The sequence below is a fragment of the Equus quagga genome, chromosome 5, assembly GCF_021613505.1.
Source record: "Equus quagga isolate Etosha38 chromosome 5, UCLA_HA_Equagga_1.0, whole genome shotgun sequence".
NCBI classification, from domain to species: domain Eukaryota; kingdom Metazoa; phylum Chordata; class Mammalia; order Perissodactyla; family Equidae; genus Equus; species Equus quagga.
In genome coordinates this window covers 62,904,519-62,930,905 of record NC_060271.1, presented here as the reverse complement: position 1 = coordinate 62,930,905, position 26,387 = coordinate 62,904,519, and the positions used below count along the sequence as shown (strand labels likewise).

The following is a 26,387-nucleotide window of genomic DNA, read 5'->3' as shown; positions in this document are numbered from 1 at the left end:
TGAGAGGAATTAAATAAAACCCAAATTAAATGGAAAGATATACCATGTTCCGGCTCAGAAGACTCTACATTGTTAAAATGGTAATTTTCTCCAAATTGATGTATAGATTTGACACAATCCCCCTCAAAAATCTCTGAAGGCTTTGTTTTGGTAGAAATCGATAAACTGATCCTAAAATTCAAAAGAAAATGCAATAGGCTTAGGATAGCCAAAAGGACTTTGAAAAAGAACAATTTGGAGGACTAACACTTCCTGATTTCAGATCTTATTATAAAGTTATAAAAATCCAATGTGCTATTGGTATATAGATGGAAAAATATATTAATAGAACAAAATATATATTTTGGAAATAGACCCACACGTATATGGACAACTGATTTTCAACAAAGATGCAAAGACGGTTCAGCAGAAAAAGGATACTCTTTCAACGATGGCGCTGGAATGGGTGAATATGCACCTGCAAGAAAAACTGGACTTTACTGAGTACCCCGCGCCATATACAAAATTTGACTCAAAATGAATCATAGGCCTAATTTTGAAACCTAGAACTGCGTAAATTCTACAAGAAAACACAGGAGAAAAATTCTAGGCAGAAGGGGAGGTCAGAGAGACTCTGGAACTGAAACTGAAACTCTGGGTTAGGCAAAGACTCTTTAGATATGACAACAAAAGCATGACATAGAAAATTTCATAAGTTGGACTTCATAGTATTTAAGATCTTCTGCTCTGTAAGAGACACTGTTAAGAGGATGAAAAGATAAGCCATAGACTAGCAGAACATTTTTGCAGATCACATATCTGATAACAGACTGGAATCCAGAATATTGAAAAAAACTCTCAAAATCAATAAGAAGAAAATGAACAACCCAGTTTTATACGTGGGAAAAAGAATTGAGCATGTATTTTACCAAAGAAGATGTATGAATGGCAAATAGGCATAATATCGTTAGTAATTAGGGAAGTACAAATTTAAACAACAGTGAGATACCGCGACACACCTATTAGAATGTCTAAAATTAAAATACTGGAAATACTGAAATGTGAAAGAACTGGAACTTTACACCCTGGGTGCGACTGTAACATGGTACATCCACTTTGGAAAACAGATGGGCAATTTCTTAAAAGTTAAAAATACGCTTATCATATGACCCGGCCATTCCATTCCTGGGTATTTACCCAATAGAAATGAAAGCAGATGTCCACACAAAGACTGTCACGTGAGTGCTAATAGCAGCTTTATTTGTAATGGCTCAAAACTGGAAATAACCCAGAGGTGTAGCAACAAGTAAATAGATAAACAGGTGGTGGCACATCCATATGACGGAATACAGCTGAGCAATAGGAAGGGGCAAGCCGCTGAGACACGCAAGAACAGGAAGGAATCTGAAAATAAGTATGCTGACTGAAAAATGCCAGAGAAAAAAGATGCAAACTGTATGATTCTATTTACGTGAAATTTCAGAAAATGCAAACTAATCCACAGTGATAGAATGCCAAATAGTGGAAAAAATATGGAGTGTTAAATGCAGATCTTGGAAAAAAAGAAAGAGCCAAAATCAGTCACCCAAGTTCTCATCTTAGGAAATTTTACAATGTATGAAAATTTCATTTAAGAGGTTGGGGGATTCTAGGATGGAATGCTGAATATGACAAGAGACTGTATTACAAATGTCTGAAATCACCTTGCTGGGGGGGTGGGTGTAAGAGGTGCTGACCTAAGTCGCATTGGAAATGAGTGGAGGCTGCGAGACCAACAGCAAAAGGAGCTGTACCTAACGCTGTGTGCTGGCTGCTCAAGTTGTTTCTCACGGGAGTACGAGTTAATCATTCTGAAGCCAGTGGTCATGAATTTGGGAATCGAAAAGCTTAGTAAGGGGATGGCAGGTGGTGGGAGCCATGTTTGTCACTGTTGGAGGAGGAGGTTACAGACAAGCAAAGAAGGGAACATGGTAATGGATTAGTTTTGGAGACGTCAGTAAGGACTCGTGTTGAGCTTAATATAGATGCAGATGGATGCATACAAAATGTTTGTCCACGTGGGTTGGTAAAAACACATATATTTCCTTGCTCTGTCAGCTAAGAGGGCCTCAAAGTAATGACATCCCTGTAGCACTGAACACAGCTAGTGCCCAGAACTTAGATTTTAACATCATTCTCCAATAAAAGGAACTAGGACTTCCTGGAGAAATGGCTGATTCTAGGATAGGCAGAGAATATACAAGATGAGCCTGGAGCATCTTATAACGCCAGAAGGTACGCAGAGAAACAAACGAACAACAACATATAATGATGGAGGTGTGTGAGAGGATCACAGCGGCCATCTGAAAGAGCTCTCAATGGCTAGAACTGGAATAATCTGAGCAATAAAATAAAGTAGTATTGGGTTATAAATAGTACAAGTATAAAATAAACATGCATGATTCCATACTGGTATATATGAATATGCTAATAGTCCATACTGATAATATGAATAAATTAATGGAGGAGAATAGGCAAGTGCCCCATGTAGGAGAATTTCAAATCATTGATGTAGCCACCCCACCACCAAGGAAATGGAGCATAACTCCACACTCCTTAAGTGTGGGCTGTGCATAGTGACTTCCTTTCAGAGAGTGCAGTATGCAAAGGAAGAAAAAGAGACTTCAGAGTGGAGAAACCCGACACAAACTACCTCAGCTGGATGGTCAAGGTCAACCTCAAGAACAGTAAGTCAGGTTGAATGTAGGTACCTTTGATAGAACGCGATGAGAATGGAACTTTACTTCTGTGGTCTTCCTCCCCAAAACCCATAAGCCCAAGTGAATCATGAGAAAACACCAGATGAATCCCAATTTCGGGACATTCTGTAAATACCTGACCAGTACTCCTGAAAACTAAGATCATCAAAAACAAGGAAAGTCTGAGAAACTGTCACACTCGGAGGAGCCTAAGGAGACACGGCAACTTAACGTAACGCAGTATCCTGGATGGAATCCCAGAGCAGGAGAAGGACATGGGGAAAGCTAAAGAAATCTGAATAAAATAGAGACTTTAGTTAATAATAATGTGTTAACATCGGTCATTAATTGTGACAAATGTACCTTACTAATATAAGATATTAACAATAGGGAAACTAGGTGGATTATTTTCTCAAGTTTTCTGGAAATTTAAAACTATTCTAAAATAAATAGTTTATCTTAAAAAATAAAGGCAATTCCCTTTTCCTCTCTCTTTCTCCTCGTCCTCTCTCTCCTCCCTCCCTTGCTCCCTTCCTTTAAGAAAAGGGGCCGGCCCTGTGGCTGAGTGGTTAAGTTCCTGTGCTCTGCTTTGGTTGCCCAGGGTTTTGCAGGTTCAGATCCTGGGCGTGGATATGGCACTACTCATTAGGCCATACTGAGGCAGCGTCCCACATGCCACAACTAGAAGGACCCACAACTCAAATATACAGCTATGTACTAGGGGGATTTGGGGAGAAAAAGCAGGAAAGAAAAAAAAAATATTGGCAACAGCTGTTAGCTCAGGTGCCAATCTTTTAAAAAAAAAAAAAAAAAAGAAAAGACCAGCAATAACATCACACGTGTCCGGTACCTTGTCGTCTCCAGCTCTCTTCCTGCATCCTCCTGCAGGATCCTTGCCATGCCCCTGTGCCGTGTGCCATCTGCTCTAATTTACAGAGGGAAAAACAGGGCCAAGGAGGAGAAGTGACCCATCCGGGTAGCAGAGTGCAAGCAGTGATACCTGGACTGGCACTGGGCTCTCCCGGCCCTGCGCCGTCACCCTGCCATGCCATTTTCCATGTGCCTCTCTGATAACAAACCATTTGGGGCACAAAGTAAGTGGTACACACACTCCAGTTTGACTTGCCTTGACATGACCTGCAGTTTGGAGGCACCATATTGCTGCTCCTTCCCCTTGGAGACAGTCATTTCAAAAAAGGGCAGCCAGGAGTCGGCAGTGGTGCTGGGATTCCTTCCTGCCCATCTCCATGACATGTGCTTTCACAGGTAATGATCTCATCTGATCAACTCGGAAAATCCCATGGAAGGAAGTTGTTATCAGCCCCGGTTTGCAGATGAGAACACCGAGGCTGGAAAGTGATTAGCACTGAGTGCAAACCCTTTCCCTTTGTCCTGATCCCCTGTCCCTCCTGCCTACGGCCCCGTCTGAGGTCCCAGGTAGAAGCTGCTCATTCCCCCAGTGTAAGCTCGTGATACCCGTCACCGCCCATGGCCTGATGCAGCCTCTCTAACAGACAGATGTCACCTGCTGTCTGCATGTGAATGTGCCTTAGGGAGCTTATCAAATCCCAAAGGAGAACTCCATCCTCTGGGGAAAATATCTGCAGTGAGATGACCAACCTGTATCCTTATCTGTCCTCTGGACCACAGCCGAGTCCCCCCCGTACACTGTGGCACCTGGGAGTGTGGGCAGAAGCTCTTCTGCTGAGTGGGATGAAACGTCGTAAGTGCTCTGAGGGTTGAAACTTTGAAGAGGTTGAGATCTTTGAGAGCTGAAGAACCTTTGAATCTCCCTTCAGCACTCCTACCCCAACCACAAGCCCTTCTCTTGATGTAAAACCTGTGCTCAGATTGAAAACAATGAGGCATAGGTCTATGCCGACAGAAGTGTTTGTCTCACCCTTCCTCAGTGGTTGAAAACAGCCCTCCCTCGGAGGTTTGCATGGCACCGTGAATAGAAGACACTCCCTATCGGTCATATCCATGGATTTGCGAGATAGAACAGGAGACCGTGTCTCGGCTGCCTGACATTGGGAACAGAGTCTGTATGACCTGGTTGTTTGGGGTGGGACCCACTTCCAGCTGCCCAAGTGGAGGCCATGTGGAGAGGATGGGACAAAGGCGTTCAGACTTACTTGGAGGCATGTTAAGGTTAAACTGAAATGACCAATAGAGAGAGAGAACCTTCCAGAACAAGTGTATGACATGACCACCCAGCTCACCCCACACCAGCCGTACAGATGTCTTCATCACTGTAATGAACAGCCTCACTTCAAGCCAGAACATCTGGCTTCCAGGCTCTCTTTTGCCACTTAACCAGCCGTGTGACCCTGGACGAGTCACATGGCCTGTTATTAAAGAAATGGACTGGATACTTTCTGAAAAACCTTCCAGCTCTAAAAGTCTAGAAGTTCTTTTGTCTCTAAATCAATGAGAAATTAGCTACTTTTAAGCCTCCTCGATATTTGGTCTAAGTTGGGAGATACCGACATCTGTAGATGAGTTGACCAAATTCTGAAGCGGGAAGGATTTGAAGACCAAATGGGGAAGGATTTGGGACTGAAACAGGTGACAAGAGCAAATGAACAGAAGAAATTCAGGCTGAATCAACCCTCAACAAACCTTTACTGGTAAGTTCCACTTGCAAGTCACTAACCTCTAGGAGGGGGAAAGGACAAAGCGTGGTTCTCTCTCTAAAAACCCTCCATTCTAGTTGCTGCGTTGAGTAATGCTTAGTGGAGGAAAAATAACCCAGAACCTCTGTAAACAAGGGATGCTGTGGGGAACAGTAAGGCTAAAGGGAGGTATTTGGGAGGTATATGTAGGATGACAGGTTAATTTCAGATATATAACAACAAAAGAAAGAGAGGGACCCGCATCTGAGCATCAGGTCCAATAACGTGGTCTTATTTCATGGTCCTCCTCAGTAGTCCAGAATTTAGCCCCAGGGACCACCATACCCAAAGTTCCATCCCTGGGGGGTGCTCTGTGAGGACTTCTCTAGTCCAACGGGATGTTGGAGTCACTGGGCTGTGAGGATGTTGGAGAGACAGGAGTGGAATTTCATGTCACCAGGCGGAGGGAGGCTGGGGCCTGTTGTTGACGTGCCAGGAGGAATTCCCGCCAAGTGGGAGATGTTTCACATCCAGGACTACATATCTGGTCTGGGTGTAAGGTAACGTGGGCCTCCCCAACCCCACGTAAACCTGTTTATTGATGCTCTGTGTGACCTTATTCTCCACCCGGTCAAGATAACGCTTTAAGCTCTTGACCAACAGTTATAATTTTAGTCATGTGAATGAGTTTTCAGGTCTTTTGAAAACAAGTTGGGATAACCAGGAAGTTAGTAAGACATTGGGTCTCTAAGTTGGTTGGAAGAAAGGAATTCTTCCACATCATGATTTGCAGAGGGTCCTTCCTGTGCTCAGAAGAGGAAGTGGGGGCTGGCCTTGCTTTGGAGACATTTTGGAAGAATTAGGGAGAATGCAATTTTTATTGAGAACAAAGCAGGGTGAGGATTTTGTCAAGGAAGAGGGGCGTTTCCTTCTTTGTCCTAAGGGGATAGTCTGGAGCAGAGAACTCATGGGCTGTGCTTGCAATTGCACAGTTTTACTCTGTGTTCGATAACAAGATGGAGAATAAATGTCTGTAAGGCAGAGCTGCAGGGGGCTTCAAAGTTGGTTTTAGAGGTAACTAACCACAGACACCTATATCCCTCAGCTTGGCCTTCTCAGCACCTGTATTAGTTTGCTGGGGCTGCCGTGACAATGTACCCCAGACTGAGTGGCTTAGGCCAGAAATGCATCGTCTCACAGTTCTCGAGGCTGGAAGTCTGAGATCAAGCAGGGTTGGTTCCTTCTGAGGGCTGTGGGGGGATCTGCTCCAGGCCTCTCTCCCAGCTGCTGATGGTTTGCTGGCCATCTTTCGCGTTCCTTGCCTGGGAGCTGCATCCCCCCCATCTCTGCCTTCATCTTCACGTGGGGTTCTCTTTGTGCGCATGCCTCTGCGTCCAAATTTCCCCTTTTGATAAGACACCAGTCCTGTCGGAGTAGGAGTCCATCTAATCCAGGATGACTTCACCTTAACTGATCACATCCGTGATGACCCTGTTTCTAAATAAGGTCACATTTTGAAAGACTAGGATTAGGACTGTGACAGATGAATTTGGAGGGGACACAATTCAACGCATGACAGCATCCTTCCTACACGGAAAGCCAAGTTTGAGGGCCCATCAAGTCACAGGTAGGGACAGGGATGAAGGGCGCTGGATCCCTGGCTGTTGGAGGCAGCCCTGGACACACCCCCAGGGACCAGCCCCTGCCGTGTGCTTGTCTGGGCTGATGCGCTACTCTCTGAACCAGCTGTACCCACCAGGCAAGATGTGGCCTTCCTGTGCCTCAACCTCCTCCACCGTAAAATGGGATGATGCCATGCCCCGCCATGCCCACCTGGGGTCAGGCGAAGCTCGACTGGAATAACACCAGGGAGTGGATTTGAAAAGACCCACGCAGGGCGACACAGGGGGTATCATTGTGACTACTGATGCTCTGCGCAGCCCTGGAGGGCAAGTGCTAGCCGTCCGTCTCATCTCCTTTAGGGGTGTCCTAAGACCCTGTTGGCAGGAGCCATGTCTGACAACTGCAACATACCTGGCCTTCCCTGCGCCCTGTTTTGCATGCCGTGGAGGCTCCGCCAGTCCTCACTGGCAGCTGGCCTGCCGCCTGCCTGCTTGTCCAGCTGCTCAAAGCGGAGGCTGAAACCCACCTGGCTTGCATTTCAGAAGTCCTGGCCTGCTCTCCCCATTCAGGGAGCTTCAAGGGGAGTAGCCATTAGGGCTGGGTTTGGGCCAGGTGAGCCGGGCTGCAGGAGGGGGAGGGGATCCTGGGGACGCACCTGTGGCTTAGGTTTCTCCCCTGAGGCCCCCTCTCTCTCCAACGGCTTTTTCCAGAGTGCCTCCATCCTGCAAGATCGACAGCTTACTCTTGGTCCCTTGAGCGTAGGAAGTGGTCTTTTCAAACTTCCCTTGCACTCCGCCTGCCAAAGGCCGGCCACCTTCGCGTTGCCTTATTTACCCTGGCCGCCAGGCCTCTCCCTGCCACCCTAAGTTAACAGAGTCCTAGCATGCTTCCTCTCTGGAGGTGGATCAAGTTTTGAAAAAAAGGTTTCCTGCAGCCCGTTACACCAGTTTGGTTTGTTTTATCTGTCTCCACCTGCAGGCCAGGGAATTACTGTTGCCCAGGCCTGGGCCAGCGTATGACTGTAAGGAGAGCAAAGCTCACGGGTGTGTGTTTCGCCAACACACCGCGGCCTTGTTCTCCTCTGCGGAGCATTGTGCTCCAGAGGCCCAGGCCCAGATCCGAATAGGACTCTTCGTAACTTGATATGGTTTCTTTCTTTGCTGTAGGCTCTGTGTGCCAAATTTAACAATGCCCCAGTCTGTGGGTTGTATATACAGTGATGTTGCTGGAGGGCTGGGGGTGGACCGCAGGAGGGGAGGGGAGTATCCATGTGTTTTTTTCCTCGCTATCTTCCTTTTTTTTTTCTTGCCTGCTTGGCTCACTGTTTGCTATATATAGCTTAACATGACTGTCCCCAGGTCTTCGGTCCTTAACCCTTTGAAGATAACCACTCTGCTTTGTGTCTCCATGATGCGTCCCCACAGATGCCCTCCAGCGTCCCATCTGGGAGGTGCTGGCGCTGTCAGAGTTAACAGCACAGCCTCTGGAAACTTGAACTTCCCCAGAAGCACTTGTGCTGCAAATTAGCAGGGCTGTCCTCAGATACGGAAAAACCTCCTCGAGCTCTGCAAACAAGCAGCGAAGGGCCTCAAAGCCAAGAGTCACCACCGTGCCCGAGGCCTGCAGCAGGCGCCCCCTTTTCAAAAGGCTTGTATCCTGTACCTTCCAGAAATGGGATAAAAGGATATGCTTGATGCTGCAGCCGGATTCCCAGGGCAGGTGGGAATCTGCTGTCCAATTAAAAGCCGTGAGGCTCCACCTCTCTCCCCAGATGCCAGAGGTGAACCAACCCGAGGGTGGAGGAAAGAGTGACTCATTGCTGGCCTGGGGTGATGGATGATCCTTCTTGAGTGAACAGAAGCCTTGCTTCACTTTGCTAGAGGGAGAGGGCAGGCTGGCAAAATACTTAACCAAATATTTAACTAAAAATATTTAACTAAAGGGTGGTGGCCAAAGAGAGCTCCTCGCACGGGACAGGCTCTCCTCTCAAGGAGGCACTGGACATTCTTCTTTAGGACCCAGGGTCCACGGGATCAGAGGATGGAAGCCAAGAGCCCCAGGTTTCACTGTTCATTTGAGAAATGCTGAAAACTACAGACCCATGGATCTCCTTGCGAGGGGAAGATGTCTTGGGTCATCTTGGGCTATATTTAGAACGGCAAATCAGCTGGCTCAGAGAAAAGTGGTCATGTGCCCTTCTGTAAGCTGCACCCTGAGCTGGGAAGCCCAGCCCGTGAGCCTTCCTCATCCTTCACACAGCCCTGGCACCCCTCCGCCTCCTCCAGGCAGCCTTCCTGGCCAGTGGGAAGACCCCACTGGGTAGCGCCCAGTTTACTCTGTCAATAAACTTCGCATGCTTGTGAGGAACCCGTATGGCACTGTGTGCAAGGCCTGGTGTGAACTCAGAAGTGTGCTGGGCCTGAGAGTGGGAACTCTGCTGCCTTCGCCTCCTCCCTGGCCCTGCTTCTCCAGGTGCGAGTGCTGGGGACAGGATGGGCACAGCAGGGAGGGGATGCAGGGATCCCAGCCTGAAGGACAGTCGCTGGGTCCAGCTCACCTGTGGTACCCTGGGGAGTGATGTGACCACAGGCACAGCGGGCTTCAGGATGGGGATCGCTCGGCCTGTCCACTCAGCACCTGTTCACCTTCTTTTTATAAACACTAAGATGTTTTGAAGAACCTCAAGGTTCATTGCATCACTGTGGTGCCTGTCAATCTGCACATGATTTCTCAGAAAGGACGATCCAAACCCGCCCTGGCCCAGCCCAGCCCAGGCCTCATTTCCCACTTCACTGGGACAGGGGTCAGGAGCAGCACTGCCGAAGACAGACGTCCCTTCTGTGCGCTCGTGGGACAAAGGAGGCGACGGGCACGCAGTCATACCCTCACCTCTTGGGGCCCTGTTGTGGGCCAGGCGCGGCCTGCGCCGTTTCTGATCGTCACACACTGGGAGGGGTGAGAGCTGTGGAGTCCCTCCTCCCAGTGAGGAAACCAGGGGCTGGAAGCCTTGTCCATGGGCCCTTCCCTCCCCCTCCTCCCCCAGCTCCTCCCCATGCCTTGCGGGTTCTACCTGTGAAATGCATCCCCGGGGTCTCCCATCCCATTGTCTCCCACCTGGCCTACAGCCCAGCCTCTGACCCTCTGGACTCCTGCTCCACACAGACGCCAGCATGATCTTTGGGAAATGCCCAAAGCGACATCCTTCTCCTCCTTGGAACCCGCAGGGGCTTCCTGTTGCTCTCAGAACAGAAATCAGCCTCCTCCCTGTGCATGGCCAGCACTTCCCCTATGTCATAGCTGTGGCTTCCCCACACTGCACTGGCCCTGGGCCAGCCTCAGGGCCTTTGCATATGCTGTTCCAAGCCCCTGGTTTGGACTCTGGACTCTAAATGCATTCTGATCTCTTCCTCGGGGAAGGTGGAGGTGCTGTCCTGGCTTGTGGTTAACTTTGCATCGGCTCCTGCACATTTGTTCTCTTGGGGAGGAAGCAGACTCTCAAGCTCCCACACTGTGAGGCGAGTGCCACCATCCCAAGCCCCAGGCCTTGCTCAGCACCCTGTAGTCCACTCCTTCGCCCCGAGCATGAGGTGGCCTTCCAGGATGCAGGGCAGCTGTCTCCCTCTTGCACAGGCTCTACTAAAGGGGATTCTTCCACCATGGGCCCCTTGGCCGGAACTCAGGGCTCTGTGCTGGGGGCAAAATGGCTCCTCTTCCATGGGGCTTTACCATGTGATCTGACACGTCCTGTCCCAGATGCCTGTCCAGGGAGGCAGCGGACCGCTCTTGCCTGCGTTCGATGGCCTTTCTTAACCCCAATGCATTGACAGCCTTTCAGCACTTGGATTTTCCTGGTTAATTCCTGTGTCATCTCAGAAGAAAACTCTCTCACAATGAGTGGAACTTGGGCTGGGTTGAACACCCAGTGCCTGCCCATATACCATTTAATCTATCGCTTCAAAATCCTTCATTCCCAGCTATCTAGCCCAAGGAGATGACCTTAAACCTATCACCGGGAAGCAGCCTCAAGTGTTTCACTCAGAGAAACTGGTCCTTCTGAAGGGCTTGTCTAGGGTGGCCTGGGACAGTGGCCACTTCCAAGGGGCCCTTTAAGACAACTGACCTTTTGCACAGGATGCTATTGGAGGCCTCCAGGGGGCAAATTAGGCTCCCCTTCCTCTAGTTTCACCAGCCTCATCATGTGGGGTCTTTACGATCTAGAGTATGTCCCTACTACTTCAAAACTAAAAGTTTCAGGGGGTTGGCCCCGTGGCCGAGTGGTTAAGTTCGCGCGCTCCGCTGCAGGCGGCCCAGTGTTTCGTTGGTTCGAATCCTGGGCGCGGACATGGCACTGCTCATCAGACCACGCTGAGGCAGCGTCTCACATGCCACAACTAGAAGGACCCACAACGAAGAATATACAACTATGTACCGGGGGGCTTTGGGGAGAAAAAGGAAAAAAAAATAAAATCTTTAAAAAAAAACTAAAAGTTTCAAATGAAAAAAAAAAAGAGAGAGAGAGAAGACAAATATGAAGTAACGTTGAATAGATCATTGAGGCAGCCTGTCAACCACATCTTGCCTCCCTGATTTCTTTTATCGCCGTGTCACACCTTCCTTGTCATCAACTTAACACGTTAACATTTTTTAATTAAAATTCAGTATCACTGAACAGGTCCTAGAATATGAGCAATATTCTCTTTGTTCTAAAAACCCACATGCAATGAGCTGCCATTCACAACTGTTTTCCACTGGGTTGCTTATTAAAAAAAATGATTTTCAATGAACAAAGATAGGTGCATTTTCACAGCGTGGGGTCCTTCAGGAATGAAAACCTTACCAATCACAGCCCAGCCCCTGGGGGTACGGCGGCGGGATGTTATCAGATGTCAATTTCCACGGCTTGTTTCTGAGGCCATGTGACTGCTATTCCTGTGTCCTGTGGTGCATTTTATAGACTGATGTCACTTCTTAGAGATAAATTATTAGATAAATGTATATAGACAAATGCACGTTCTCAGTGTGCTGGAATCGAGGCAGGCAGCCCAGCGGAGTTGTAGGAAACGGAGACAGGGACGAGGTGTGGCGCCCGTCCTTATGACAGAGGCCTCTTGCACTGAGAGGCAGGAGTCCTGATAGTCAGACCCCCGAACTCCCACCTGCAGAGGGAGCAAAGCCAACGCAGCCTCTGCCTCCCTCCTCTGGAAGCCCCAAAGGCCCCAGTGGGGATGGCAAACCACAGCACGGGCTGAGTTTTTTGTTTGTTTTCAATACCTGAGCCAACGTGTAAAAATCTAGTGATTTCTGGCTCTCTTTACAGAAATTAGAAGATCTGGGCCCACAATGTGCATCCTCGCTGCCGGGTATCAATCCGCTAAAGTTGCCGATGGGCGCCTCAGTCCTTCCGTTTCTGCTGGGCCCTGTGGGTATTGACTGGTGGCCTTGCCCCCTGGGTCATTTAGACAGGAGGAGAAATCGTTCGTCCTTTAGAGAGCCTCTCTCTTTACTGTCAGTGTGGCCCTGGGGAAATCACCGCTGAGCCTCAGCTTTCTCATCTCTATAACGGGATGACAGTGTGACCCCCATAGGGTGGTTATGTGTACTGTACCAGAAAGGCTCATGAAAGAGCAGATTGCCTGCACAAAGAGGCCCCCAGAAGACACTCCCTCCCTGCTGTGTGCACATCTTCAGGGGACGCCGGTGCCCTTCGGCATGTCTCCCCATGTGCAGCAGCCTGCATGCCATCTTCCTCCTAGACAGCTTGCCAGAGGAGTGAAGACAGGCTCACTCGGAAACAAAGGACTTCCCAGCTGCAGTCTCCTCTCTGGTGACCAAGGTCTCAGCCCAGGTTGGAGGCGAGGCAGGAATGACACTCTGCAGAAAGGCTGTTGGGATATCTCGAGTTTGTTTGTAACTAATCTCAAATAATTGAGATCTCTTTAATTCGCAGCAAATCCAATTCTCTCGACAGTGTCTGTGGTCCAATGGCAGGAGGGTGTGTGGGGACCAAATGTGGAGGGGCTTTCTTTTCCCACCACCAAATCCACAGTTACCTCCAAGTCGTAATCTTATCTTATTTAACTGGTTCCACGTAAACAGATCTATGTATATTTTCAGTAGTTTCAGCTGAAACCTGTTAAGAACAGATGTGCAAATGGTTGCTGGGCGCTGATCCATTCAAATGTATTTTTCCGTGAATAGCTTTCTCTCTCTCTCCCCCTCCCTGGAGGGGGGAAGAACAAGAAAGTGGAACCATCATTCAAGTGGATATTACACACTTTTGAGCTCTCTGCAACCGGGGTTTGCCGTTGGTTTTCAAACAGCGATATGGCACACAAGCCTGTGTACACAGGGTGTGCGTTTGGTGGGCTGTGTTTGCTCTGAGACCATGTGGCTGGGACGATGGGCCCACAGCTCTCTTTAGCCCTCACCCACTTGAGGGCCAGCCTTTCCCTGCTGCTGGGGAAACAAGCAGCACCCTGACCAAAGGCTCGAGCAAGCAAGTTATCCACCTCTGTGACCCTTAATTTTTTTTACCTTCAAAAAAACCCAAAAAAGATAGAAAAAACTCCTACAACTCAACAACAATGAAAAACAATCTGATTTTAAAATGGCAAAGGACTTGAATAGACATGATATCCAATTGGCCAAGAAGCACATGAAAAGATGGTCAACATCACTAATCATCAGGGAAATGAAAATCAAAACTACTGTGAGATATCACCTCCCGCCCACTCGGCGAGCTAGTATGAAAAAAACAGAAAATAACAAGTGTTGACAAGAATGTGGAGAAATTGGAACCCTCGTACACTGCTGGTGGGAATGTAAAAGGGTGCAGCCACTCTGGAGAATAGTTTGACAGTTTCTTAAAAAGCTAAAAATACACTTACCTTATGACCCAGCAATTGCAATTTTGGATCTATAAACAAAAGAATTGAAAGCAAGATCTCAAAGAGATATTTGCACAGCCTTGTTTATAGCAGCATTATGCACAGTAGCCAAAAGGTGGAAGCAACCCAGGTGTCCTCAACAGAGGAAGGGATAAACAAAATGTGATCTATACATACAATGGAATATTATTCAGCCTTAAAAAGGAAAGAGATTCTGACACATGTGACAACATGCATGAACCTTGAGGACATTATGCTCAGTGAAATAAGTCACTCAGAAAAAGACACATCCTGTATGATTCCACTTAAGTGAGGTTCTTAGAGCCATCAGATTCATAGAGACAGAAGGTAGGTGGGGGCTGCCAGGGGCTGAGGGAGGGGAGAATGAGGAATTACTGTTTAATGGGTACAGAGTTTCAGTTTCACAGATGAAAAGAGTTATGGGGATGGACGGTGGTGATGGTTGCACAACAATGTGAATGTACTTAATACCCCGAACTGTACACTTAAAAATGGTTAAGACGGTCAAAATAAAAATAAAAATAGGGAGAGAGGGTCTAATCATGATACAGACCTCATGATGGGTGAGCGGGTTCATGGAGATGATGCACACTTAGCAAGACGCTGGGCCTGCTGGCCGTGGAGATTACAACTAAGATGAAATGAGATGAGGTGGGTTGTTTTCTCAGGTCTGAATTTCTATTCTCAAGAATACTCCTCTCCCCACTCTCTCATTTCCCAGCTGACAGAGTTCGTCCAGCCTCCCAGATGTAGCCATCGCTAGGAGCGCTCCCCCCGGGCATCGGAGCCTCTCAGTCTGTGCCTCTGGATCACGCAGCTCTGCCCCCCTCACCTAGGTTTGCCCTGTGGCTGGCACGGGGCGTGAGAGGTGCCTGTTCTGCCTCCAGTGGTCTCTGAGTAAACCACGGGGCCCCAGCTTCCTCCAGTCTGCCGGTTTCCATCCCGCTGACTTTGCCCTGGCATTGGGAGGAGGGGACATTATGGCAGATGAGGCTTGGCTGGGAGCCTCAGTTAGAAGAAGCAACGCCCCTTCCAGTTCCAGTCCTGCCTCCACCTGGCCTTGAGGCCCTGGTTGAACCACTTTGCCCCAGTGTGTCGCTGGTAAAAGAGTGAGGGCAGAACTGGGCTGCATAATGTCTAAAGATTCCAGATCTTTGGGGAGCTCTGTCTTCTCGAATTCTGTCCAGCCTGGTCACCTCCACAGGGCACAGTATCCATGAAACTTAACATGCCTGTGTTTCTTAGTATCTAACCCGACATTCTGGGTTGAGAGTGACGACAGGCACCTTTGTGTTTTCACGTGAGCTGGGACCCCGGGGTGATGCGCCCTGGGCTCTAAGAGCAACTTGAGGCCTAGAGGCCTGAGAGGGAGCCCGGGCAGGGCGGCCTTTGATAAGGTAGGCATTTCTGCCACCTGACAGGAGGGGATCCTCCCCCCTCCCCCCATCCCTGCCCTTGGCGGGGCTTGGGCTCATCTGAGCAGGAGGATGAGCCTGGGAGGTGCGATCAGATTCCCAGGGCAAAGTGGAACCACATTTGTCTTAATGAGGAGGAAAGAACAAAATCAAAGCGTTCGTTAACACTTCAAAGAGGTTAAAGGAGCACATTTGGTTCTCAATTACGGCTCCTCCTGGCCAGGCCAGTGCCTGGTGGAGAATCCCATTATCCTAATCTAGCGGAAGATGCCAAGGGCTTCTCTCCCCGGCTAAGATTTGCGGGGAGCCTCCGTGCTCTGGGGGGCCTGCTTCCAGGATCCTCCGCCCCATGCAGACCTCTGATCTGTTTAGGTGCCCCTTCCTATGATTCATACTTGTTTGTGAAAACCTTGACCTTCTCCAAGCTTTGCATAGCCCTTCTGTCTTTCTTTTGCCTGATTATTTTCTTACCTGCTATTTTTGTTTTATTTTCTTTTTTTTGGAAGTTAACACTCAAAAGCTTTGATTTCTATAACCAAGTCTGGACTTTACAGAAGCAAAAATCAATAGGCTCAAAACTTGCCTGCTTTATTCACTTGACTCAAATTGGTTTGAGGCAACACCTTTGAGCCCCAGTCAGAAACCTCCCGACAGGGGGCTATTGCCTGGAATCTTGTTGCTCATCCAGGAACCCCAGGGCACTCAGCAAGGGAGCAGGAGGCCTCTGCCTGGCCCAGAAAGATTTCAGGCCAGCGCTGGCCCTCCCGAATAAAGAGACCGAGGTGAGCAAGGTCAGATTCTCCCACTCTGTCCCCATCTTTTCCAGATTGCTTCTAGATTCCCTTCATTTACTCGTGTTGCTCCCCCCAATTCACCAGGTTTTCAGAATCTACATTCACATCCATCCACCACTCTGATTTCCAAATATTATCTTTATCAATACAGTGGTGTTTCCGTAAAATGACTGACAGCTCCATGACCTTTCTTTTCAGCCACAAATGACAGGGGACTTAAAAGATGTGTGTGTGCTTGAGTGCACGCCCACCTAGTGCACAGACTCTAATGAAAACAGGATAAATTACAGAAAATGGCAACGTAATGATTACAGAAAGGTATACGAGGCATAACCCAGTAGTGAGCTACATTTTGCTCAAAACTGAGATAGGCAGAATAACACGCCTTTGTGCCGGAATGCATTCAGCTGTGGCAATGACTAATAATACAGCCGAGGATCTGTTCACATTTTTCCCCTTTTGTGCCTATTTTCATAAGTTAATAACTCAAGCATGAAATTGTTTCAGGCTGAAAACTGGTGGTAAGAGCACAGCAAACTGTGTGAAAAAACTTTTTGTTGTTGTTGTTACTTAATTTAGTTTGGCTGTTTTTAAGTTAGAGGGGGGCGAATGTCCATGTGAGTTTTTCTAGCGCCGTGTGCTTCTGTTAAGCCCAAGAAAGTTTGGGATTTTATGATACGAAGCAAATTTCTAATTACGACAGAGAAGCGTTTCTCTTGGTCCAGGTGCAGGTTTCTGTTTGGTACAGGTTGGAATCGGTGGGGGTGGCTGTCGGATGAAATTGAATCAGAACTTTGTAAATGATGTCATCCTGGACTCACCTGCCTTTCGCTAGAAAACTCCTATCCCACAGGGGGCTGGGGGATGGGGAGGAAGCCCACGGCCGGGTCTCCATAAATTCTGACAGCCGCGGAAAGGACAGAAGTGAGACGAATAATAGTAATGCCTCTCGTTCCTACCGAGCGTTTGCCTGGACCCAGAACCAGAGAAAGTGCAACTGGAGGAGACTAGATTTCACGCGAGTCTTTTAAAAAAATTTCTATCCTCCTCTTTTCTTTTATAGAAGCAGTAGACTTTGAACGACACGGAAAAATACAGAGAATAATGTAACAAACCTCTAAGCACCCGTATTCCAGAATTAATAAATGTTAATATTTTGTAGCGATGACTCCATTTTTTTAACATAAAATAACTGAAACATTACTGATAAAGCTGTGCCCTTTCCTTTATTTCACAGATGGGCAGTATGAGGAGGAGGAGGGGAAAGGACTGGCCTGAGGTCTGCAGCCCCCCAGCATCTCTCTGATCCTTATGAAATGGGTCCTCACATGGACACTGTCAGGCTGGTAAGATGAGCATTATTATCCCACTTTCCAGATGAAGGGCTCAGGGCCCCCAGTGGAGGTGTATGAGGGCCTCCTGGTGCTGGGTCCTGTGCTGGGCTCAGGGGACAGAAGACAAAGCCCGAAGTGGCCCTCATCCCAGCCGGAGGGAGGGGTGCAGAGAGCCCTGCGTGGAGAAGCCACGCCCTGCGGCCAGGGTCCCTCCACCAGGTGTGTAATACAGAGGCGAGGAAGCAAAAACTCGGGGAGACATTCCATAGAAATATATGTACTTCATAGGGTCTATTTTAATCAATAACTCAATCATGGATCATTGGCAAAGACAAAGAAAGACATGCACACGCCCTATGAGATGTGATGACTTATTTTTATCAGTAGACTTCTCCATTTATAAATCTCTGATAAATCCTCCCCTCATACCCCCAAAATGGTATATGAACCTATTGGGGGTTTAAAAAAAAAAAAGTGAAATTAGACAAGGGACGAGAGCCGGCGTCCCCTCCCGCCCCCGCGTGCCTGGAGCTTCTCAGGCTACAGCTGGTGCGCTGCATCAGTTAAGCCCACGTCAGAGTTGCATCATATTCCGCAAAGCTACGCACGCTCTGGGCCAACAGGAGCGAGCCCGGGGGTCCTCCACCTGGCATCGCAGAGGCAGCAGACTCTAAAAATACCCAGGTCTGCAGACTCACGCGGGGCCCAGGGGGATTCTAGATTGACAGCTCCTTTTACGTACCAACAATGGGTTCAAAAAAAAATTGGCACTTCTTTTCCGTTGATTGATTTTTGGTCTAGAGAGTTTTCGCTGGTCATTTCGGAGTGACTGGAACTCCTCCGAATTGTTCTAGGAAAAGTAAAAGGCAGCAAACCCGAGCCAGCAGCCTGGCTTAGTCGGGGGCTGGGGCTCCGGTGCGTGCGGACGCCCCCGGGCCGCGGCCACGGTCACTGTCACTGTGAACCTGCGCCCCACTTCGCGCGGCCGGACGCTGATGGGACCACGCGCGGCCCGGGCTGCACGCCGCAGGCTCCTCTGCCACCCCAGCCTGGGGGCTGCCTCCCTCCGCCCACCCCCGGAGAGCAAGAGGCAGCAGGAAACTTGGCCATTCAAACATGTAGGGGCGAAAACTGTGTCCAGTTCGCCTGAAATTAACACACAGCCCTGGGTGCTGAGGGTCTCACAGCCTGGATGTGTGCGAATTACCCCCTGGGCAATACACAGAACGATGCTCTGGGGGGAAAGTACCTCCTCCTATTCTGGTCGCTTCCAAAGGCAGAAAAACCACGGGGTTCCTGGCACAAGGGCTTGGGTTTTATCAGCTTTGAGCAGTTCCTTCCTGGCCTCAGCCTGAGCCTTCCTCTGTAGTCAGAGACAACAGAAACGTTTGCTCCGGCTCTGACAACCACCCAGAGCCGTATTCGGTCCTCAAACAACTGTCCAGAGCACATGAATGAGAGTCGTGGTGCATTCTGCCTTCCTGTCTTTCGTTTAACTCGGTGCTGTGTTGCCTTTCAAGACGCCTCAAACCATCGAACAAGCAAACAAACCTAAAGAGGGCTGGGCAGTCTTGAACACACCATACTAACCTCATAGTCGGCTGCCTCGAAGAAAACACCACAAAGATTGTTTCTAAGCTAGATAGACTCCAGATGGCTTGCAGTGAAAAGCTCACTACTGCTGGTGGTGGCCTTGTGTGACACTGGAAAGCTGGCTTTGTAACGGCCCTGTGAGGAGGAAATGGGGCAGGGAAGAAGTTAAGATGGTAATTCCTTGGGTAGGGTTTGAAAAGTTTTGGTTAATGATAGCCCCATCCTTTCTAAAAACCCTCTAGAAGTCTGTGAGTTCCAGTTGCTCCACATCCTCCCCAGTGCTTGCTATGGTCAGATTTTTTTTAAAAAATTGTAGTTATTCTAATAGGTGCATTGTGATATTTCACTGTGCTTTTAATTTGAATCTCTCTGACTAGTAATAATGAGCATCTTTTTATACTTTTGTCATTTATATATGTTCTTTGGTGAGATGTCTGTTTAACCATTTTTCCCATTTTTTAGTTGAGCTGGTTGATTTCCTATTATTGAGTTTTGGGAGTTCTTTATATGTTATGGATATAAGCCTCTGATTAGACATAATGATTTTCAAATGTTTTCTCCTAGTCTGTAGCTTGTTTTTTCATTTCCTTAACAATGGTTTTTGTTTTTCATTTTGAAGAAGTCCAATTTATCATTTTTTTTCTTTTTATGCTTTTGGTGTTGTATCTAAGAAATCTTTGCCTAGGCTAAGGTCACGAACATTATCTTTTATTTTATTCTATAAACTGTAGCTATTTCTGTCTATGGTGATGCATTCTGAGTTAATCTTTGTGTATGACATGAGGTGTGGATCAGAGTTTGCTGGTTTTGCCTATGGATATTCTACTGTTCCATCAATAATTGTTGAAAAGACTATCATTTCTTCCCTGTTTGCTTTGCACCTTTGTCAAAAATCAGTTTTCTCCGTATGAGTGGATCTATTTTCGGATTGATTCTGAAATACCACTGATGTTTGTGCTTATCTTTGTTCCACTGTCCTGATTATGGTAGCTTTATAGTAAGTCTTGAAATCAAGCAATGCTAGTTCTCCAACTTTTCTTTTGCAAAGTTATTTTGAATATTTTAGCTCATTTGCATTCCCATATGACTTTCAGAATCAGCTTGTCCATTTCTACAAAAATAACCCTGCTGAGATTTTGATCAGAACCGCATTGAATCTATAGGTCAGTTTGGTGAGAATTTACACTTTAAAACTCCTGAGCCTCCTGACCTATGAACACAGGATCCCTCTATCTGTTTAAGCTCTCTTTAATTTCCCTCAGCAATGTTTTGTAATTTTCACTTTATGGATCTTGTTCATCTTTTGTCAAATTCACTCTAAATATTTTATATTTTTGATACTATTGTAAATGGTATTTTTAAAATTTCAATTTCCAATTGTTCATTGCAAGTATACAGAAATACGGTTGATTTTTGAACGTTAATCTTGTAGCCTGTATCTTTACTAAGGTTACTTTTTCAGTTCTTTTTGGTTCTATAGGATTTTCTACATAGACACGTCATCTGCAAATAAGGACATCTTGACTTCTCTATTTCCAACCTGCATCTCTTTTATTTCTATTTCTTGCCATATTGCACTGGGCAGAATCTTCAGTACAATGTGGAGTAGAATTTGTGAGTTTCTGAAGTTAGGAGAAAAGCAGTCGGTCTTCCGCTGTTAAGAATGATGTCAGCTGCAAGCTTTCAGTAGACGCTCATTAGCGGGTGGAGGAAGGTCCCATATGTTTCTAGTTTGCTGAGGGTTTTTATCAGTATTATTTGTCGGATTTTACCAAATGACTTTTTTGCTTCTATCGAGCCTCACAACAGTTTACCAGTGTCATCGTTTTACAAGTCTGAGTGAGGCGCAGAACTTTAACTTCTATTTACATCCCTTCACCTTCCCTGTTTATAATGTAATTGTCTTAAATTACATTATCATTATAATTTCTTCTACATACATTTAGAATCACATGAGACAGTGTCACAATTTTTGCCTCAAACATCAACATAATTTAAAAAACTCAAATGGGAAAGGAAAGTCTATTGTATTTACCAATATTACCAATATTTTTACTTATTATGTTTTTTCCTCCTTGCTGATGTTCCAATGGTCTTTCTTTTATTGTTTCCTTTCTGTTTAGAAAACTTTTAGCCATTCCTGGATGGTATGTCTGCTGGTGACAAATATTCTTAGTTTTTTTTTCTTTCTGAGAATGCCTTGACTTCCGTTTTATTCCTGAAGGCTCTTTTACCCCCCGGAAAGGACCTTCAGCTGGCTGTGGGACTTGGGCTGCCAGTTCTTTTCTTTCAGCACTTGAAAGCACTCTGGCCTCCGTGGTTTCTCATGAAAATTTACTGTCATTCAAATGTTTTTCCCCTATAGGTAGTGTCATTTCTCACTGTTTTCAGTATATATATTTTTTCTCTTTGTTTTTCAGACGTTTGACTATCCTGTGTCTTGATATGAGTTTCTGCTGTTTGAGGTTTGCTCAGCTTCTTAAATTTGTGTGTTTATTTTTTTTTGCCGCATTTGGGAAGTTTTAAGCCATTATTTGAGTACTTTTTCAGTTCTGTTGTCTTTTCCTCTCTTTCCAGAACTCCAATTTCATGGAAGTTAGATCTTTTGTTATAGATCCTCAGGTCCCTGAGGCTCTGTCCTTTTTTTCCCAGCCTACTTTCTCCTCTCTGTTGTTCAGATTGGATATTTAATATCATCCTGTCTTCCAGCTCAATGTGTCCCCTCTATTCTGCTGTTGACTGCCTCCATTGAGGTGGCTTTTGGTGTTGTTGTTTTAGTCACTGTATTTTTCAGTGCTAACATTTCCATTTGGTCCTACTTTATATTTTATCTTTCTCACCTGGGACCTCCTAGTTTTTCGTTTGTTTCAAGAGTATTTGTCATTATTCTTTGAGGCATTTTTATGGTGGTGCTTTAAAATGTTTGTCAGATGATTCTAACCTCTCTGTCATCATGGCGTTAGCATTTATTAATATTGTTTTCATTCAGTTTGAGATCACCCTGGTTCCTGGTATGATATGCAGTTTTCTCTTGAAACCTTGACATTTGGGATATGATGTTGTGAGATACTGGGTCTAATTTTGACCTTCTGTTTTAACTGGCTTCCCCTGATACTGCTTCAGGAGGGGAGGCTGGAGTGGGAGTGAGTGGCCTCATTACTACCAGGTGGGGGCAGAAGTCCAGGTTCCCCACCTGGCCTCTGCTCACAGCTCCCTCATGTGGACGCATCACAGTGCCTGGTTGCTATTCCCACATGGCCTTTTACCATCGAGAGGTAGAGAGAGTCCTGACTCCCCCTAGGCCTCCTGGGAGCCACCCCATGGGGGAAGGGAGGAGAGCCTCATTACTGCCGGATGAGGGTGAAATCCAGGCTCCCCACTGGTCTCCACTGATGCCGTGGAGGAGCCGGTTACCGCTGGGCACGGATGAAACTCGCAACAACCTGCTCAGCCTTCTCAGACACCACCCTGGGGTGGAGGTGTGCTGGGTGGTTGGGGCGCCTTGTTACAGCCTGCTGAGCGTGCATGGCTAGGCTCCCCACTTAGCCTTTGCTGATGGGGTAGGGCTGCAGTATTTTCTGTAGTGTTTGGCTGCAGTGGAATGATTATCGCCTGAATTTTTTGTGTCTTCCTAGGCTGCCACTTTCCAGGTCCTTTGGCTGGAGAGAGCAGGCTTTTGCTGGGGCTTCTTTTTTGTCTGCTCCCTTTTGGAATTTCTGAGTTCTTAGCTTCTTCTGTGCCACGTCTGGGATAAATGAGACAAAAAGAAACCAAAAAGAAATACCACCGTGCGTGTTGTTCTTCCAGTCTAAGGTCTCTAGTCGGTCTGGCTTCTCTCTGCCTTCCAGAGTCTTCTCATGTTTGTTTTCTCCATATGCCCAGGGTTTTCCGTGGTAGGTCGCAGGGGCAATGGGGTAAGTATGTCTATTCCAACTTCCTGGAAGAGAAAGTCCTCCTCTTACTTTTTGGAGCCATTTCAAGGTAAGTTGCAAATATTCACCCCTTAATATCTCAGCATGCATGTCATTAACTACAGTTCAGGATTGGTTTATATTTTCCTTTTCGGGGGGTACGATTATACTTACATTAAAGTGCACAAATCTTAAGTGGACCATTCAAGGAGTATGACCTCCTCTCTATCAAGATATTGAACTGGTCCCTCACCCCAGAATTCCCCTGTCCTCCTTCCCGGTCAATCCCTGTCCCCAACCCTCCTCCAGAGGTAAATGTTGTTTTGTTTTTTAACATCCTAGATTAGTTTTATTTGTTCTAGAATGTCACATGAATGGAAGCATACCTGGTGTACTCTTTTGTGTCCAGCTTTCTTCTTTCAACATAATGCTTTTGAGATTTATTCATGTTCTGTATTCCTTTCCTTCCTATTGCTGAGTTGTATTCCATCGCTGAGTTGTATTCCATCGCATGAATATGCAGAGTTTGTGGATCCCTGCTCCTGTGGATGGGCGCCCGAGCTGTTTCTAGGTTTTGGCTATTATGGATAAAGCAAAGGAGAGCCATTTTAATCTGAAGCCTTTTTTTTTTTAATGGTCTGAACAAACCTTCATCTGAATACAGGGTTTAGTGGTAATAATGTTTGAAAATGTGCTTTACAGCTCTGACATGCTGAGCCTGATTTTCTGAAATGATATAAAGAGTCATTCCATCATCCATTCATTTGTTCGTTTAACCACTGTTTACCGAGCCTGTCCTCTGTGCCAGGAATCATTCTAGGCCTGGGTTTCAGCAAGGAAGAGGGCAGACGTGGACGTCTGCCTGGGGCAGCTGACATTCTAGTGGGGGAGAAAGATAATAAGCCAGACGAGACATAGACAGCGAACACTGGTTAGCAATGCACGCCACGAAGGAGAAGAAAGCTGAGTAAGTGGGTAGAGGCTGACAGGTGGCCCAGGGGAGGCAGGTGTCATTTTAGCTCTGGGGGTTGGGGGGGGCACCTAGGGGGAAGTCAGAGGAGGAGCCTTGGGGAAGGTGAGTTTTGAAAAAGACACCAGGATCTTTTTAAAAAGTCTGTGTCTTTAAAGTTCGCTCGTTCCTGGGAATTCATGCATTTCAGAAATGACCTCCCCATCATCCCTAAAGGGTGGAAGACCCAAGTCCCAGAGAGGGAGCAATTGGCCAAGACGGCATGGGACTCCCCAGCAGGAGGCCTGAGAGTAGAGGTCCGTGCCCACTGCCCAGGTGTCGGTCAGCGGACCGTCCCCTTCACTTCCTGAAGGGCAGACTTCAGGCCTGCCACACCCCTGGGCTTCCCCAGCCCCTCTGCCCGCCCTCTCCCCACTTCTGCAGGTGCTTCCCCCCAGGAAATGCTAGCATGGAGTTAGAATGCCACATCCATGCTGCGGGGGCTCGGGGCTTCCCGGTTCGTGTGTCCTTGAGCAAGTCCTCTCCTGATGGTGGGGGATTCTTAAAGTCAGACGTTGGGGAAGGAGTGAAACTTGGTGGTGGGACATCCACCCACAGGTCCTTCTCGCCTTATCACACTTGTCACCACACACCCCTCACAGAGCTGTGGCTCACATGCAAACACCGCCCTGTTTTCTCTCCTGGAACAATTACACCCGCCCAGTGGGTGAGCAGGAGCACGGTGCTCTCTGACAGAGAGAGCCTAGTAATTTGCCCAAGGTTAGCACAAGACTAAATCATTCTAAGCTGGGTCTGTCTGATCCTAATACCCTTGCTTTTAGCCGCTATGGTTTTTTTTTTAATTATTTATTTTTAAATTATTTTATTGAGGTCATAATGGTTTACAACATTGTGTAATTTCAGGTGCACATTATTACTTATCAGTTTCTGTATAGACTGCATTGTGCTCACCACAAATAGTCTAATTTTTATCCATGACCATACATATGTGCCCCTTTACTCTTTATGCCCACGCCCCAACCCCTTCCCCTCTGGTAACCACTAATCTGTTCTCTTTGTCCATGTGTTTGTTTATCTTCCACATCTGAGTGGAGTCATGTGGTGTTTGTCTTTTTCTGTCTGGCTTATTTCACTTAACATCATAACCTCAAGGTCTATCCATGTTGTTGCAAATGGGGTAATTTTGCCCTTTTTATGGCTGAGTAGTATTCCATTATATACACCACATCTTCCTTATCCATTTGTAAGTCAATGGGCACTTAGGTTGCTTCCATGTCTTGGCTATTGTGAACAATGTTGCAATGAACATAGGAGTGCATAACTCTCTTTAAATTATTGATTTCAAGTTCTTTGGATAAATACCCAGTAGTGAGATACCTGGATTGTATGGTATTTCTATTTTTAACTTTTTGAGAAATCTCCATCCTGTTTTCCATAGTGGCTGCACCAGTTTGCATTCCCACCAGCAGTGTATGAGGGTTCCCTTTTCTACACATCCTCTCCAAAATTTGCTATTTTTTGTCTTGGTAATTATAGCCATTCTGACATGTATGAGGTGATATCTCATTGTAGTTTTGATTTGCATTTCCGTAATGATTAGCGATGTTGAACATCTTTTCATTTGCCTGTTGGCCATCTGTACATCTTCTCTGGAAAAATGTCTGTTCGTATCTTCTGCCTGTTTTTTGATTGGGTTGTTTGTCTTTTTGTTGTTGAGTAGTATGTATTCTTTATATATTTTGGAGATTAACCCCTTGTCAGATATGTGATTTGCAAATATTTTCTCCCAGTTGGTGAGTTGTCTTTTTGTTTCGCTCCTGGTTTCCTTTGCCTTGCAGAAGCTCTTTAGTCTGATGTAGTCCCATTTGCTTATTTTTTCTTTTGTTTCCCTTGTCTGGGAGGACATGGTATTCGAAAAGATGCTTCTAAGACTAATGTCAAAGAGTGTACTGCCTATGTTTTCTTCTAGGAGTTTTATGGTTTCAGGTCTTACCTTCAAGTCTTTAATCCATTTTGGGTTAATTTTTGTGTATGTGTAAGATAATGGTTTACTTTCATTCTTTTGCATGTGGCTGTCAGTTTTCCCAACACCATTTATGAAAGAGACTTTCCTTTCTCTATTGTGTGTTCTTGGCTCCCTTGTTGAAGATTAGCTATCCATAGATGTGTGGTTTTATTTCTGGGCTTTCAGTTCTGTTCCATTGATCTGTGAGTCTGTTTTTGTGCCAGTACCATGCTGTTCTGGTTACTATAGCTTTGTAGTGTGTTTTGACAGAGAGTGTGATGCCTCCAGCTTTGTTCTTTTTTCTCAGGATTGCTTTTGCTACTTGGGGCCTTTTCTTGTTCCATATAAATTTTGGGATTCTTTGTCCTATTTCTGTGAAGAAAGTCATTGGGATTCTGATTGGGATTGCATTGAATCTGTAGATTGCTTTAGGTAATATGGACATTTTAACTATGTTTATTCTTCCAATCCATGTTCACGGAATATGTTTCCATTTATTTAT

At 46.6% G+C, this 26,387-nt stretch overlaps 1 long non-coding RNA gene across 5 annotated transcripts in view; it reads left to right on the top strand.

The window, feature by feature from the left end:
- The window catches only part of LOC124240289 (uncharacterized), a 189,368-nt gene that overhangs the window by 91,707 nt on the left and 71,274 nt on the right, over positions 1-26,387 (top strand). For all 5 annotated transcript variants that reach the window (XR_006888829.1, XR_006888826.1, XR_006888827.1 and 2 more), the window contains exon 4: positions 17,310-17,418. This is a non-coding gene — a long non-coding RNA (uncharacterized LOC124240289). The remainder of the gene's footprint in view (positions 1-17,309; positions 17,419-26,387) is intronic.